The sequence below is a fragment of the Balaenoptera physalus genome (genome assembly GCF_965194825.1).
Source record: "Balaenoptera physalus genome assembly, chromosome: 11".
NCBI lineage: Eukaryota > Metazoa > Chordata > Mammalia > Artiodactyla > Balaenopteridae > Balaenoptera > Balaenoptera physalus.
Window position 1 is genome coordinate 12,354,096 of NC_138896.1, and position 15,418 is coordinate 12,369,513.

A 15,418-nucleotide genomic window follows, 5' to 3' on the forward strand; every position below is an offset into this window, starting at 1 on the left:
CCCACACATTTAGCAGCTTAAAGCAATACCCATTCATTAACTCACAGCTCTGTTGGTCAGAAGTTTGGGCATAGCATGTCTGGGTTCTCTGTTCAGGGTTCCACAAGGCTGAAATCAAGGTGTTGGCTGGGCTGTGCTCTCATCAGGAGGCTTGACTAAGGAAGGGTCTGCTTCCAAAGCTCATTCAGCTTGTTGTAGAATTCAGTTCCTTGTAGTTGTAGGACTGTGGTCCTATTTCTTTGCTGGCTCTTAGCCAGTGGCCACCTGCATTCCTTGCCTTGTGGTCTCCTCCATCTCCAAAGTCAGGGATGGAGAATGTCCTTCATGATTCAAATCTTTCTTGCCAAGAACAGTCCTATCGCACTGAAGAGATCACCTGATTAGGTCAGGCCCACTGAAGGTAATCTCCCTTTCCTAAAGTCAATGGACTTGGAATCTAATTACATCTGCAAAATCCCTTCACAGCAGCACTTGGATTAGTGTCTGATCGAATAACTGGGCAAAGGGGTGTGTACACCAGGCCACATCTGAGAATTCTGCCTACAACAGCATCTTAAGTCAGGTTCTGAAAGCGTGCTAGTGGGCATGAGTGGTGTATGGACCCAGTAGCGAGGCTGTTTCTGGGCACATCTGCATTCCTGAGGCTTCCTTCTCCGTGACCCTTGGACCCTACAATGCTTGGTCTATGGGGATGGTGTTAGAACTGGTGATAAAATCTTCACACAGTGTATATTTGTTTTTTGCATGGCTTATGGAAGTGTTAACATTAACTCACTAAGGAGACCTGAGGCTGACCTTTCCCAGCAATTTACTGTGGGACAATTAGAGAAGGAGAAGAGCTGTTGCTGTTGGAGGAAGAGAAATACAGGAATAAATGAATAAAAATGGTTTTACTGGACTTCCCTGGTGGCACAGTGGTTAAGAATCCGCCTGCCAATGCAGGGGACATGGGTTCGATCCCTGGTCCGGGAAGATCCCACATGCCACGGAGCAGCTAAGCCCGTGTGCCACAACTACTGAGCCTGCGCTCTAAAGCCCACGAGCCACAACTACTGAGCCCGTGAGCCACAACTACTGAGCCCGCGCGCCTAGAGCCCGTGCTCCACAACAAGAGAAGCCACCGCAATGAGAAGTCCGCGCAACACAACGAAGGGTAGCCTCTGCTCGCCACAACTAGAGAAAGCCCGGGCGCGGCAACGAAGACCCAACGCAGACAAAAATAAATAAATAAAATAAATAAAGAAATAAAGAAACTAAAAAAAAACCAAAAAACAAATAGCTCTTTAAAAAAAAATGGTTTTATTATACTTCCCACTTAGAAATTGTGCATCACAGCTGAATCAATGAGTCTGAAAACGCATCAATCAGAGGACAGCCTTTTAGACATCTCTGTAAAAGGAAGGGGCTAGTCAGTTCATTCTGAGATGAGGCCAAGATGGAGTCGACTGAGAGATGCAGAGTGTGGCCTTTGCTGAGGAACATGGCGTGTGTGATGTTAAAGGCCACATCAGAGCTTGGTGGGGAAGAGGTATAAAAACAACAAGGGTGGTTGGGATGAGTAGGGGAGAGGAGATAAGAATTGAAGGGGCTTCAAGACATCACCAATGCCTGTGGCTTTTCTGGGCACAGAGTGAAGGTTACTGATATGAACATATTTATGAAATACCAGGCATTTGGCTAGATGCTGGGGTACAGACGTGCTCCCTTCCTTTACGTTATTGGGAGAAACCGGGACAAGGGCCGAGAGTCTTAATGACCAGTGGTAAGAGCTACGAGCATTGCATGTGGAGGTGGTGGAGTGCGGGGCACACACTGAATTCCAACTGTGTGTCAGGAAAGCCCAAGCTGAGTCTTGGAGGGAGACTAGAACAATTTACCATTTATTTGTCCATTTCCAAGACGTGTGTGTCTCATAGGTAATGAGAATGCCTGTCCAAGTGCCAGACTCATAGGAAGCACTCAAGAAATATTAATAATTACCATCATCGTTTCATACTGTTCCCCCCCCGTCCCCATATACATTCTTAGAATTTTGGATCTGAAGGTGGTGGAGAGATGATCAATGATCAGGTCTGATCTCCTTGTTGTCAGGTGCAAGGTGAAGCGACCCAACCAAAGGCACTGGGTTTGTTCGTCACCGGAGTGACTGGCATCCTGTTTCCCATTCTAAGCGTTTCTGCGGTGGTTCTCAAACTTGAGTGTGCTTCAGCACATGGAGCGCTTGATAAAACACATTGCTGTGTCCCTCTCACCCCCGCATAGGTCCTGATTGTTCGGTTGGTCTGGGTGGAGCCTGAGAATGTGCATTTCTAATGAGGTCCCAGAGATGCTAATGCTGTGGGAAACCTTGAAACCACTGCCCTGCAGCATGCTCTCATTCACCTCTGTGGATGATGCTTGCAAAGTGTTAATAAAACATCAGATAGTTGGTAATTTTACAGGGGACATTGATGAATCTGACCTTGGAGGCAACTCGCTATAGTGAAGAATGGCTACTCAGAGGAAAAGGCCTGAAGTTTTCTGCCAAGACGGTAAGCAGTGAGGATTTTAGGAAGGTTGTGATCAAGAAGGAAGCCATTTGCCAGCTTGCGACCTCCTGTATCCTTATGCTGGTGACAGAGCAAAAGAAAAAGCACCCAGCATTTCCCAGAGTGACTCGAAAGTGATTAATACCCACAGCTCCTCGAGCGGAAAGGTGGGCATGCAAGATGCAATTAAGATAATAAAGATCCCCAAGCAGTGGTGCTTAGCAGCAAGCCGGGGACGCTAAGGTGATGAGGAGGAGAGCTACTGCCTGTCTCTGGCTCTGCGGAGACCATTTATGAGATACAGAGATGGGGTACATGATTCTGCCAGGCTCATCAGGAGAGAGAAGAAAGGTAATTGGAAAGGTTATTTCCAAGACGTGGGTGTTTCTTTGTCTCCCTCCCTGGAAGGATGTCCCTGGAGGGATGTCTCCCCGTTAGGATGGAAGCTCCAGCAGTCACTGATAACGGTGTTGATGAGAATTTCAATGGGTGGTGGGTGGAAAAAGCGACTGTGATTTGGTTTAAATTCAGACTGTGTCTGGCTTGGCTAGTAATTGATAGAGGGAAGTAAATGACCCCGAAAGAGGTACTCAGCGTGATTCATAAGTCTTGTGTGAAATTCTAAGGCAGCACAGGTTATATACACAGGGCCAGCTCTGCCAGGCAGAGGAAAATCATTTCTAGTGCTGCTTCGCCTCCCCCTTCTGCACTCCTTCTGCTATTCTGGACACCTGACCTCTCTCCAGGGCCAGGTAAAGGCTCCTGTGCGCCATAAATATTCTCATTCCTTCAGCAAACTGCTGTAAAATAAACTAGATTCATACCAAATGACCAAATGGTGATTTAATGCATCTGTTTAGGTCATTGGCTTAACTCTAATAAATAACCCTGTAACGGTGGAAGGGAAGCAGAGAGGGGGAGAAGGTAGCACCAGGCATGTATATCCAACTGCCCACTCAACCCCTCCGCGTGGATGTGTAATAGGCACCCCGCTTCCATGGCTAAATCTGAGCTAATTTTGCCCAGTCCCTCACCCAGACATGCTCCTCTCCTAGTCTTCTCCATTGCAATCCATTGGCAAATCCTTTTAAGTCTACCTTCAGAATACATCCTTAATCCTCCCCACTGGACTCCCTGCGTCTACTCTCTCTCCCTACAGGCAGTTGTGCACAGGGCAGCTGGAGTAATCATTTAGAAAAAGAATAATCAGATCACGTTGCTTCCTCTGACCTCAACCTCCAATGCCTTCCCCTAAAAATTGGCCTGAAATCCAGTGTTCTTATACCTATCAGGCCCTGCCTGAGCTGGCCCCTATCCGGTTCTTCTCTCTCACACACTCTCCCTGATTTGGTGACATTGTCTCTTCCTGCTCCTTGAACACCCCTATTTCCATCCCAGAGACTTTGCACTTGTTTTTGTCCCTGAACGGGAGTCTCCTTTCCCGAATGTTTGTACAGCCTACTCCCTCATTTCCTTCCTGTCTCTGCCAGACGTCACCTCTACAGAGAACTTCCCAGGTCACCCCCACTCACCACCACCCCTGGTGGTGACTTGCTGGTGTATTTCTTGTCTGTCTCCTCCTTAGAAGGTGAGCTCTTTTAGGACAGCAACTATGTCTTGTTCCTGGCTCTAGCCATAGTGAGAATAACGCCTGGCACATAGTAGGTCTCCCAAAGTATTTGTTGGAGGAGTGAGTGCTAATTATTAGGTACTCGGCAGGCAGGGACTTGTGGGTGTGTATGCACTGGCTAATCTGTGCCAGCCACACTCTGCATGGCAGGAACCATCGTCACCATTTGACACATGCAGAAACGGAAGCTCAGAGAGGCTATGTAACTTTTCCAGGATGATGCTGCTGGGACATGGGCAACTGTGACCTGCCCTTCAGCCCTTCTGGGTTCCCTGGCAGATTAACGAGTCAGATTTTCAGGGCAAGGGAGCCCTTCAAGCACATCTCTAATGATGGTGTTGACAGGAATAACAGCTAGCACTTACCAAGTGCCTGCACTGCGTCAAGCACCGTTTATTTTCTTGTCTAATCTTCCTAGTAACCCTTTGAAGAGGTATTTATTATTATCCCTGTTTTGTAAAAAGAGGAAAGAGAAGGCACAGACGAATTTAGGAAATTTCCAAGGTCATCTGGCCAGTAAGTGGTGGAGGCAGGACTTGAAACTAGGCAGCTGGACTCTAGAGCCCTCACACGTAATCTCAGTTCTATCTGCTGCAGTCACCCAAACCCGAACCCCGACGCTGTCTTCCCAGCCACTGGTCTGGGAATAGTTTCCCAGTCCCTCATTCCCCTATCCTTCCCCCGTGAGGGCTGTGACTTTGTCTGTTTTATCCTTTCCCGTATCTGAAGTGTCTATAGAGTACCAGGCACTGAGTGGAAAGCGACAGAGGTCGAATAAATGAAGGAAGCAGTGAAAATTTCAATAGGGAATTTTTCTAGCATCGAATTGCTTAAAATTTCCCGTTGGAGCCAGTAAGTCTTTAACAAATATTGCCACCATGAATGACTGATGTTAAAAAGAGTTGGCCTGTAAGTTTCTGACTATGGAAGCATTGAACATATGCTTGTGTTTATGAGAAGGAAAAGATTTTCCATCATCTAGAACTCTGTCACTTTGTTCTTTCTACTACATTTTAGAATCTGGAAAGGATAGAGCATTAATGAGGGCCCATGGAACAGATGCAGGGCTGGAACAAACTGAGGAAGCTGCACACATTTGCATAGATAAAGCATGTGCAAATGTATGTGTGTATATATACACAAATCCCCGTGAACAGTGTTAACAGTATAAGTGTGTGTTGTATGTGTGTCCTATCATTCAGGGTCTAGTCAGGAAACAGAATCCACGTGAGTTACTCTAATAGAGAGAATTTACTCTAGGGAATTGATTAAACAGCTGTCCAAGGACAGGAAAAACAAAAAGGGAACAGCAATGTGACAGAATTAGCACAGAGACAGTTACTGCAGGAAGCAACTGGAACCTCTAGGGCTGGGAGAACGAAGGCAAGAGGCTGAGGTCTCCAGAACCGAGAAGCCTGTATGGGGGCCCACATGGGGGACAGCCCTCTGGGGAGGACACTGCCTGACTGCTGCCCAGGAGCTTGGAGGAGGAGCCCCTGGAGCTGGGAGACGGAGGGGGTGTGGGCTCCAGGAGCCAGGTTCTGGGAGAGTGAAAAGAAGCTGGCAACTGGACCCACCTGCAACTAGAACCGACCTACAGGTGCCACAGTGCAGGGGTGGGGTGCACACAGGCACAGCAGCAGGTCCCTCTTCCCCCTCCCCCTTCCCGTCTTCATCTAGCACCCCTGACTGCTGATGCCTAACAGGGAAAGGACAAACAGTCTTAAAACTGCACCACTCAGATGGGATTTGAACGCACGGGCTGGGACTCAATCTCAGCCAGAACTCAGATTTGGGACTTGAACCCACTGTCTTTTTTTTTTCTTTAATTTATTAATATTATTATTAGTTTGGCCGCGCTGTGTGGCTTTCGGGATCTTAGTTCCCCGACCAGGGATTGAACCTGGGCCCCCTGCAGTGGAAGCTTGGAGTCTTAACCACTGGACCGCCGGGGAGTCCCTGAACCCACTGTCTTTTAATTAAGATCACACACCTGGTCTCAGGACTTAATGAAGCTCGGGTTCTTTTTGTCTCAGCAAAGAAGAAATTCAGGGAGAGGCAAAGTGATAGGTAAGATGTGGATTTATTTAGAGAAAGACACATTCCACAGACAGAATGCGGTCCATCTCAAAAGGTGAGAGTGGTCATGGGAGACACACACTCCACAGACAGAGTGGGGGCCATCTCAGAAGGTGAGAGCAGCCCCGAGATATGGGGCGGTTAGTTTTCATGGGTTGGGTAATTTCATAGGCTAATGAGTGGGAGGATTATTCCAACTATTTTGGAGAAGCAGCGGGGATTTCCAGGAATTGGGCCACCGCCTACTCTTTGGCCTTTTTTGGTCGGCCTCAGAACTGTCCCGGCACCTGTGGGTGTGTCATTTAGCTAATGCATTACAATGAGTGTATAACAAGGCTCAAGGTCTACTGGAAGGTGAATCTTCTGCCATCTTGGAACTAGTTGGTTCTAGCCAGTTTATGTCTGTCCTCAAGGATTATGTCATTCTTTTAAAGGTTGTGCCCTGTCCCCTTTCCTGTTTGTCTCACTCCAGTATCACTGAGCAAATTGTAGAAGGGAATTTAGAGCTGAGAGAGAACACTTAATGACAGACAGACAAAGGTCCTTCACCATGGCCAGTACCCTGCATACCCTTTGCAGGAGAGTTAACATTTATTTGGACCTAGATTGTTCACCAAGATGCTTATCACCAGCCTCCCTTGAAGGTTCCGCATCAAAGAATACCTTCCCCTGGTCCAGTCCTCACAAAGAGAATAGACACAAAGACGTGTCTATTCTCTACTTTCAATAATATGATAACTCTTAATTAAATAACATAGCTAACGTGTATTGATCACTGTCTTTCAGGTACACAATATTTGCACATGTTATCTGATATAATCTTCATTAAACTATCTCAGTAAGTCTAGTTAACATCCATCACCACACATAGTTACATATTTTCCCTTGTGATGAGAACTCTTAAGATCTACTCTCTCAGTAACTTTCAAATACACATTGCAGTGTTATTAACTAGCCTTACTGTGGTGATCATTTCACAATACATACAAATATCCAATCATTATATTGTATACCTGAAACTCATATAAAGTTATATGTCAATAAAAATTTTTAATAAAAAAGGAAATAAGCTTTATTATCATTCAGATTCCTACTGGAGCAATTTTAACTAATAATGCTTTTCTTTGTTCTTGAAAACTTACCATTCTGGTTATTACTGGTTGACCCCAATTCAACTATAAGGCCTACCTGAAGAGAGCTCAGAGTTGTTCAAAGAGTGATTCCCGAAAATCATCTGGAGGGCTTGCTTGTTCAGATGGTAGAATCTAAGGCTCCACACCAGATACACTGAAAAAAGAAAAAAAAAACCCTCTCAAATGGGTAATATTTTTATCTCCAATTTATGGATGAGAAACTGAGGCACATAGGAATAAAGCAATTGACCCAAATTTATAAGTTTATATGTGACTAAGTTCTTGGACCTGTGTTCATATCTTTTCTACTTTATTGCATCTAATCCCTTAGTGAATAAATCCTAGATGGGGACTCAGCTGACTTCAGCATAGAATAGAGTTGTGGTTACAACAGATGCTTTAGAACCCGAGGAAGTTGGCTTTAAGTTTGAGCTACGGTTCTTGCTACGTGGCAAGAGTGACCATGGACAAATGGCTTAACCTCACTAAGCCTTAGTTTCCTCATCTTGAACATGGGGATAAAGCTAGTATTTGCCACAGAGGTTATTTTTAAGGATTAAATGAGATAATTCATATACATCACTTAGTATCATTTGTTACACACAAGTGATAATAACAGATAGCTTTTTAAAAAATTATCCACATTATTTTCCAAAGTAAAATTGGGAAATCCTTTGTACTTCGGTTGTAGGACCTGAGGATGGTGGTGGGAGGCCCACTGCTAAGGTAGACTGATAGCCAAGTTGTGGAGCATTGGGCTGTCCCACAGGCCCCCATGGCCTCGGAGGAGTTGGAGGCTGAAGCCACCTCCAGAGGTAAGAAGGGCAGCGGTGGGCGCAGCTGCAGCTGAAGGGTGGGCATCCGTGGCAGGTCAGATCTGGAAGATGCAGAGAGACATGGCCTGGTCAAGACACAGCAAATGGCTCCACCATCTTCTGCTTGACATCTGGGAAGAAGTTTCACTGGACTCCACTTCCCACATCCTGCCTGGGGTAGACTGAATGCTGGTGTTGAAATTCTCAGAACTCGTGCGTTCATTACTTTACATGGTAAAAAGGACTTGCCGAGGTGATTAAGTTAAGGATCTTGAAATGAGGAGATTATCTTGGATTATCTGAGTGGGGGGCAATGTAATCACAAGTCTCCTTATGAAAGGAGGCAGAGATCAGAGGAGGAGAAGGCAGTGTGGTGATGGAACCAGAGACTGGAGTGATGGGTCCCAAGGTGAGGATGCAGACAGCCTCTAGAAGGTGGAAGAGGCAAAGGAAGGGCTTCTCCCCCTGGAGCTCTCAGAAGGAAACAGCCCTGCACACACTTCGATTTTAGCTCCAGAAGACTCATTTTGGAATGTGATCTCTGGAACAATAAGAGAATAAATCTGTCTTGTTTTCAGCCACCAAATTTGTGATAATTTGTCACAGTAACCGCAGGAAACTAATACGTTGCCCAGCTGACTTAGTCATCTCTTCTTTACCACTTTTATCTCTTTACTTTGTTCACACCTATACTACTGCACAGATAATATCAGATCCTACTGTGTTTTCTTACTTTTCTATCTCTCCTACTAGATAAACAGCCAAACTCCTTGAGGAGAGGAGCCTCAAGAGGACTGAGAACATAACAGGCTACGTACATATGGGTGACCCGATTAACATGTGGATGGGTTGGAGTGTACTTGTTACTCTTCTGAGCAATCTCAAGTCTGTGACTATCTTTTTTTAAAAATTCATTTATTTACTTATTTTTGGCTGCATTGGGTCTTCATTGCTGCACACGGGCTTTCTTTAGTTGTGGTGAGCAGGGGCTACTCTTTGTTGTGGTGCGCGGGCTTCTCATTGTGGTGGCTTCTCTTGTTGCAGAGCATGGGCTCTAGGCATGTGGGCTTCAGTAATTGTGGCTCATGGGCTCTAGAGTGCAGGCTCAGTAGTTGTGGCGCACGGGCTTAGTTGCTTCACGGCATGTGGGATCTTCCTGGACCAGGGCTCGAACCTGTGTCCCCTGCATTGGCATGTGGATTCTTAACCACTGTGCCACCAGGGAAGTCCCAAGTCTGTGACTATCTTATAGGACCTTCCTAAGCTACCCTCCTTGGCTTAAAAGCATTAAAGATGGTGTCAAGAATAAAAAACAAAAAAACAAAAAAACAAAAAACTATACTCTGAAGGTATACCCACAAAAATGACACATATGTGACCCCTTTGATATTTCCCTGGCTATGGTCAACTTGAAGTTCAAAGCAATAATCTTCCACTGAAGGATCAAGACTAGAAAGAGGGGTAGGAGGAGAGAGAAAACGTTCCGAGCTATTTCGAAGAGGAGTGTTACAAATATAATTGAAGTGATCAGAATATGCAGCACTGGTTATTCCAAGGAAAATAAATTCATGAGATTCAGATTTCAGCATGACAGAGAAAAAAGGGGATGTTTTCCACATTCTCCACAAGATGTTCAGCAAGACGAATCTGTCGAGAAATGGGGGGAAAGGTCACACAAGAGCCAAGGGAAAGTCGTGGATGGAATTCGTTCTGTCACACGGCATCATCTCAATTAAAATATTACTGGGGGACTATCATTTAGACTCTTTCCAGAATCTTTTCTTATAGAACATTGACAGGGCTTGTTTATTCAATAGGAGAACCTCTGAAATCTTCCCATTAGGTTTGCAGTCTGAGATAATTAATGTGTGAATTGGTCTATTGCCTCTTTTTTGACAGGAGCTGTCTCAGATGTGTGAGAACTTGATGGTAAACGAAGCAGTGAGTCCCCTGAGGTGCCCAGAGTTTGTGGAATTCTACTAGATGGTGCCACATCTGGGGTTTGGTCCATGCCCCACAGGGTCACAGGAATCTGGAGACCAGACACACTCCCTGGGATGAGGTCTCAGTAACAGGAGATAGACTGCTGGGAGAAGCGTAGTTTAGGGGAGTGTGGCACAGACAACTCATGCTCAGGATGAGTGGTAGGTACAGTGTGGGCTCAGAAACCAGTCCTGGGTAGGCAGGCACCGCGTGGATTTATTTGTAATGGTTGCTGACTTCCAGGGTGTAAATATTCCTGCCATAGCCGGTTTCAATTAACAGCAAAATTCTTGAAGAGTTAATGACCAGCTCTTGTTGGCCAGTACAAACCAGCTCCAGCATACCACTGCATGGGTGTGGCTTGCAAAAGGCAGGCATCAGAGGGAATACATGATAGGCCGAAGACCAAATTGAGAAATTACAGGAATAGGCTGCAGGCAGATCTAAAGTCTGTGGGGAGGGGGCGTGTGTTCGGAAACCGACCCACGATTTACCAGTCTTGCAATGACCTGCAGGAAAGTGCTGTGGTCGTTGCCAGTTTTTTGCGTCTGGCAGGTGAGTGGACATATGGCTAGAGTCTCTAGAACTGGGAAAAATCAGGAGAGGACTGGATAAAATAGTGGTGCCAGTCTATTTTATTTTATTAAAAAAAATTTTTTTTTGACTTCACTGTGTGGCTTGCAGGATCTCAGCTCCCCGACCAGGGATTGAACCTGGGCTACGGCAGTGAAAGCCTGGAATCCTACCACTAGGCCACCAGGGAACTCCCTTATTTTATTTTAATTTTTTGATGGTCAACTATGGGCCAAATGCCATATTAGTGTCTGTTTCTTTAAATCCTCCTGACAACCTTGCAAAACTGGCGCGTTATTTGCATTTCTTAGATGTGGCAAGTGAGGCAAGAGGGGTTAAGTACTTGCCTGACATTGTGCGCTGGTAAGTAGCAAACGCTAGGGTTGGAATCCAGGTGTTTCTCACTCCAAAGTCACTTCCTATAATTGATCTGGGAGTGGGGGGAGATCTGCTGGTCGGGGGAAAGGTGGGAGTGGGAAGAGATTGGACAAACTAACCCAGCCCAAGACTTTCTTTCCTGAGAAGCAGTGTCTCAAGCTCCTGTCAAAGCCGGGCTAGCTTCCAGAGGCTGTCACAATCCCAGAGTCCTAATTCACTGGGTTTGGCCTGGGTCCAGCATCTGAGGCCATGGATGACACTAGAAGTCAGATGCTAGTTAAGTAGGTTTCTGGGCACCCAGCGCATTTACAGCACAGCCGTGAACCCCTCAGACTGGGGTTTAGGGAGCTGGATATGGCCATCTTAAAAGGGAGGGGGCCAGCCAGAAGGAGGCAGAGGGTCAGAAGCCCAGCTGGAAAGAGTGGCGTTCAGGGCAGAGTTCCACGCTGCGAAGGAAGTGGACTGCAGTAGGGCATTTCAGGAATGCGAGACCGGTCACAGAGGGGTGTCTCCCCTAAGTAGACATTACACAGTGACCACCACGTGACCAGCCAACCCTTTCTCCCAATTTACAGAGGCCGTTTTAAGGGAATTGTTATTGAACCAAAAGAATGATCAGAACCATACAGATAAATACCAGCTCCAGGGTCCCTTAGGAACTGAGCTGGTGATTTAATAATGCAATTAGCCTTGGGCACCCTCAGCAGCTGATCAAATCACCCCCGCAAGATAGTCCTCGTGCCCCGAGTGGCTCTGTGCAGAGTTGAGACAGAACAATACCGTCCTGGCCGACAGCAGAGGTCTCAACCCTGTGCCTTGGTTGCGGGGAGCTTGGGAGTATTGCAGAGATTCTGGGAATCCCTCTGTGTATATGTGTATTATCAATCAGTGGCTCCTCAAGGTACAGCTATTATCCTGTGGACATTTTACTGATATTTGAAACAGAAGAATTTTATACTTAAAAAAAGGAGAACCAGAACGGGAAGGCAACAACTGAGACAAACAAATAGTTTAAAAGCAAATCATTTTCATTAATTGATAATGGGCAATCTAAAACCTTTCCCCAAAACATTGATGCATGTGTATGTATGTGTGTGTGTGGTGTGTTTATGTGTTTGTGTGTCCTTGGTGGAAAGGGGAGAGAAGGAGGGAGGGTGAGAGAAAGGGGGGAAATGAAGTATGTCTCGACCATGGGGCTATGTGGGAGGCCAAGCAGGAGAATGTTGGTGAGACGGTAGGGAAAGAGCCAAATGGAGAGACAGTGAATATGGGCTAAGACGAGGATGAAACAGAGCGAGAATTCAGTGCAAGCTCTGAGGAACTGTTGGTTTGCCCCAAGGTTCTCATGTTTCTCAACAGGCTTCTGATTCCAAGAGCGCCCAGCTCATTAGGGGACCACCAGGAATCCATGTCTGGTCTTGATGTCCAGGAAAGGGAAGGGACTGGAGGAGGTTTTGGGGTTGAGCATCTGACTCATAGACAATCGGGCTGAAGGGACACTGACAAGCTCCTGAGCGTCCGGCTGCTTCATTTACGCTCTGCTGGAGGGACACGGGCCCAGTTCAGGAGCTGGCAGTCTGGGGCAGAACGCAGGGAATAGGGCACTTTCTGCAGCACTCAATCCCATAGCCTCTGGCGGTCACCCCACAGAGACTGCCAGGCCAGCTCCCCATGGGGATAGGTCAGAGGACCCACTGCCAAGCTCAAACAACTGTTCTTCCAAAGAGCTCTTCTTCATTGCTCACCACATCAAAGTTTTACCCAAACATTTCATTTGTTCTTCTTGTGAGGTGGGATTGTAATGAATGCAAAAACTGGAGGATAAATGCTTCCTTCACTATCTCTATTTATTTTTAGTATTTTAAAAAAGATTTCTTAAACTCTAGTTTTAAATTCACTAAGTGAAAAATGGTATATTTAAACCCTGTATTTACATGAATGAAGACAAATGAAAGATTAGAAGAGAAATAATAGTGCAATATTACATTAAAACTAAATATCTTAATTCCGAGGAAAATTTTACAACAAATGAGGACATCCAGCATGAACCAATCATCTCTCTTCAATCATAGAGAAATGTACCAAATGCCTACAAAAAAATATGGCTTTAGAATAGCCTGCTTCAGAATGCAATCATCTTAAGTGTTGTCTTGTGGATTGATTAACCCAAAAGAACTTGGTGGTGAATCTGCTCTCTTTTCTGAACAGGACACCCATTCATCACTATTCTATTCTTTTTCTTTCTCTTAAAATGATAAGCCTTGAAATATCAGATTTTGGGTAGGAGTTTTCAAGTTCATTAGCATGGAATTCTCATAACTCTTATATCTCATTACTAGTCACAAAAGCAATTCACATTCATAGTAAAACAACCGTAAAATGTAAAAAATGAAAAATAACTCCTTCCTTAAAAGAATGAAAAGTAAAATCCTGCATAGTCTCAGCACCTGGAGTTAATTACTATGCAAAATTTGGGTGCATTACCCTTCCAGTCTTCTTCCCATTTTTTTAAAAAACAAAATTAGGGTCATAATACACATTGAGTTCTTTGTATTAATTTTTAACATTTTCTCACATTGTTAAATACTTTTTAGAAACATAATTTTAAGGATGGTATCATAAATTACTTAGCCCTTTCCTAATTCTTGAACTTTAAAAAAAAAATATTTTGCAATTGTGAAAGTACTGTGATGAATATTCTTGTATAAAGATCTTTGAGTGAATCTCGATTATTTTCTTAGGATCAATCTGTAGAAGAAGAATTGCTAGGTCAAATAATATGAAGAGATTTAGGTCTCCTGATGTAGTGAATGTCTCTCAGGTCTTTTTAGCATTTGGACACAAGTGAAGTCACAGACTCACAGTCCTTGGTATGCTTTAAGAGTTAAAGAAGATATTCGACCCTACTGGCAAAAGGAACATCTAACATAGAGGTGTGATGAAGATCAACACCCTTACTTGGCTCAAGAGTAGAACAATGTCTGTGATTCGCCTGAACAGGGGGCTGTCTTGAATTTCTCCAGCAGCAAGTCCTCCCAGGGTCATCGGGAGACTCACCTGTTGCTGATCTGACCGGAGCACCCGTACCTTTTCAAGAAGTGGCCAGAATTCACAAGCTCAGAGGAGGTTGGCTCAGTAAGCAAAGGGCTGTAAGCTGAGATGTGATTTGTTTTTTACCCCATAATCCCAAAGACTTGTATTGATGTGCATTTTCAAAACAAGAGGTAATGAACTCAACATTCAACATTACAAAAAAACAAAAACAAAAACAAGACACAGCTTTTACTAGCCTGAGGACCTCTCCTCTTATTTGAGCACCTGCAGTTACTTGAGTCTCCTCTGTAGCTTCCTTTTCCTCTCCAGCCTAACAGGGAGTGTCTAGAGGGCACTTCACATTGGCTGACGGTCCCTCAGACACATGGGCACCCTCACTGCTGATGTGCCTTGGAGATGCTCTGAGATGCCCTTCTCTGCTCTGGGCTGCCAGTGCTCACCTTCCCTCCTATCTAATATACAGTGACAGAGGGACCCCATTAAGAGATTCTTGGGCTGTGAGCTGTTATAACCTCTGTACTAAAAATCTCTGGTTTCAAATATAGATTTTTCTCCCTAGAACATCCCTGGTGGCTGGATCTGTGCTTGTGTCCAAATACTTGTGCTCTTGCCAATGCGCTTGGAATCACCACCTTGTCCATTTGGAGAACTTGCTGCCTGACAAGTCTGTCTGATTTTTCTTCCCCACGGAAGATTTCCTTCCAAGGACACTGTTTTTCCTCTTAAAACTTAGCTTCAGGTGGCCCCATCTAACTTTGCCAAGCACGTCTGAACTTCAGAGGAAGACATATTTCTAGATAGTTCCAAGACAGCTTCTAGGCTCACCAGCAAATCAATGAATTTAAGTAGATATTAGGGTAGAAGGTTGTTACCAGGGATATTCCAATCTCTGATCCAGCTGGCAGGGATTGTCTCTGTAACATGTGTGACTAAAGTGTTCTTTAGAAAGGATGTGTCCATTTCATTTCCAAGAGAAGTGCCTACGTCCGTAAGCCATCAACAGTATTATATGCCATCACTGACAAAAGGTTTTTGCCAATTTAGAGGCAAAAAAATAGTATCTGGTTCTTTTTACTGGCAATTAGTTAGTTATTAGTAAATCTGAATACTTCTTCAAATGTTTACAGTCTATTTTTCTTTATTTGGCAATTATCTGTTCTTTCTTTTGCTTAAGTAAAAAAAATCTTGAAATAGACATCTTTTTCTCATTAACTTTTACGTTTTACGGATGTTAATTAACCATCT

The 15,418-nt window shown here is 44.8% G+C and overlaps 1 long non-coding RNA gene across 1 annotated transcript in view; it reads left to right on the forward strand.

Annotated features, from left to right (window-relative positions):
* The first annotated feature begins 3 nt into the window (after nucleotides 1-3).
* LOC309638862 overlaps nucleotides 4-15,418 on the forward strand; it is a 54,081-nt gene continuing 38,666 nt past the window's right edge. Inside the window, exon 1 of the long non-coding RNA XR_014251364.1 lies at nucleotides 4-10,723. This is a non-coding gene — a long non-coding RNA (uncharacterized lncRNA). The remainder of the gene's footprint in view (nucleotides 10,724-15,418) is intronic.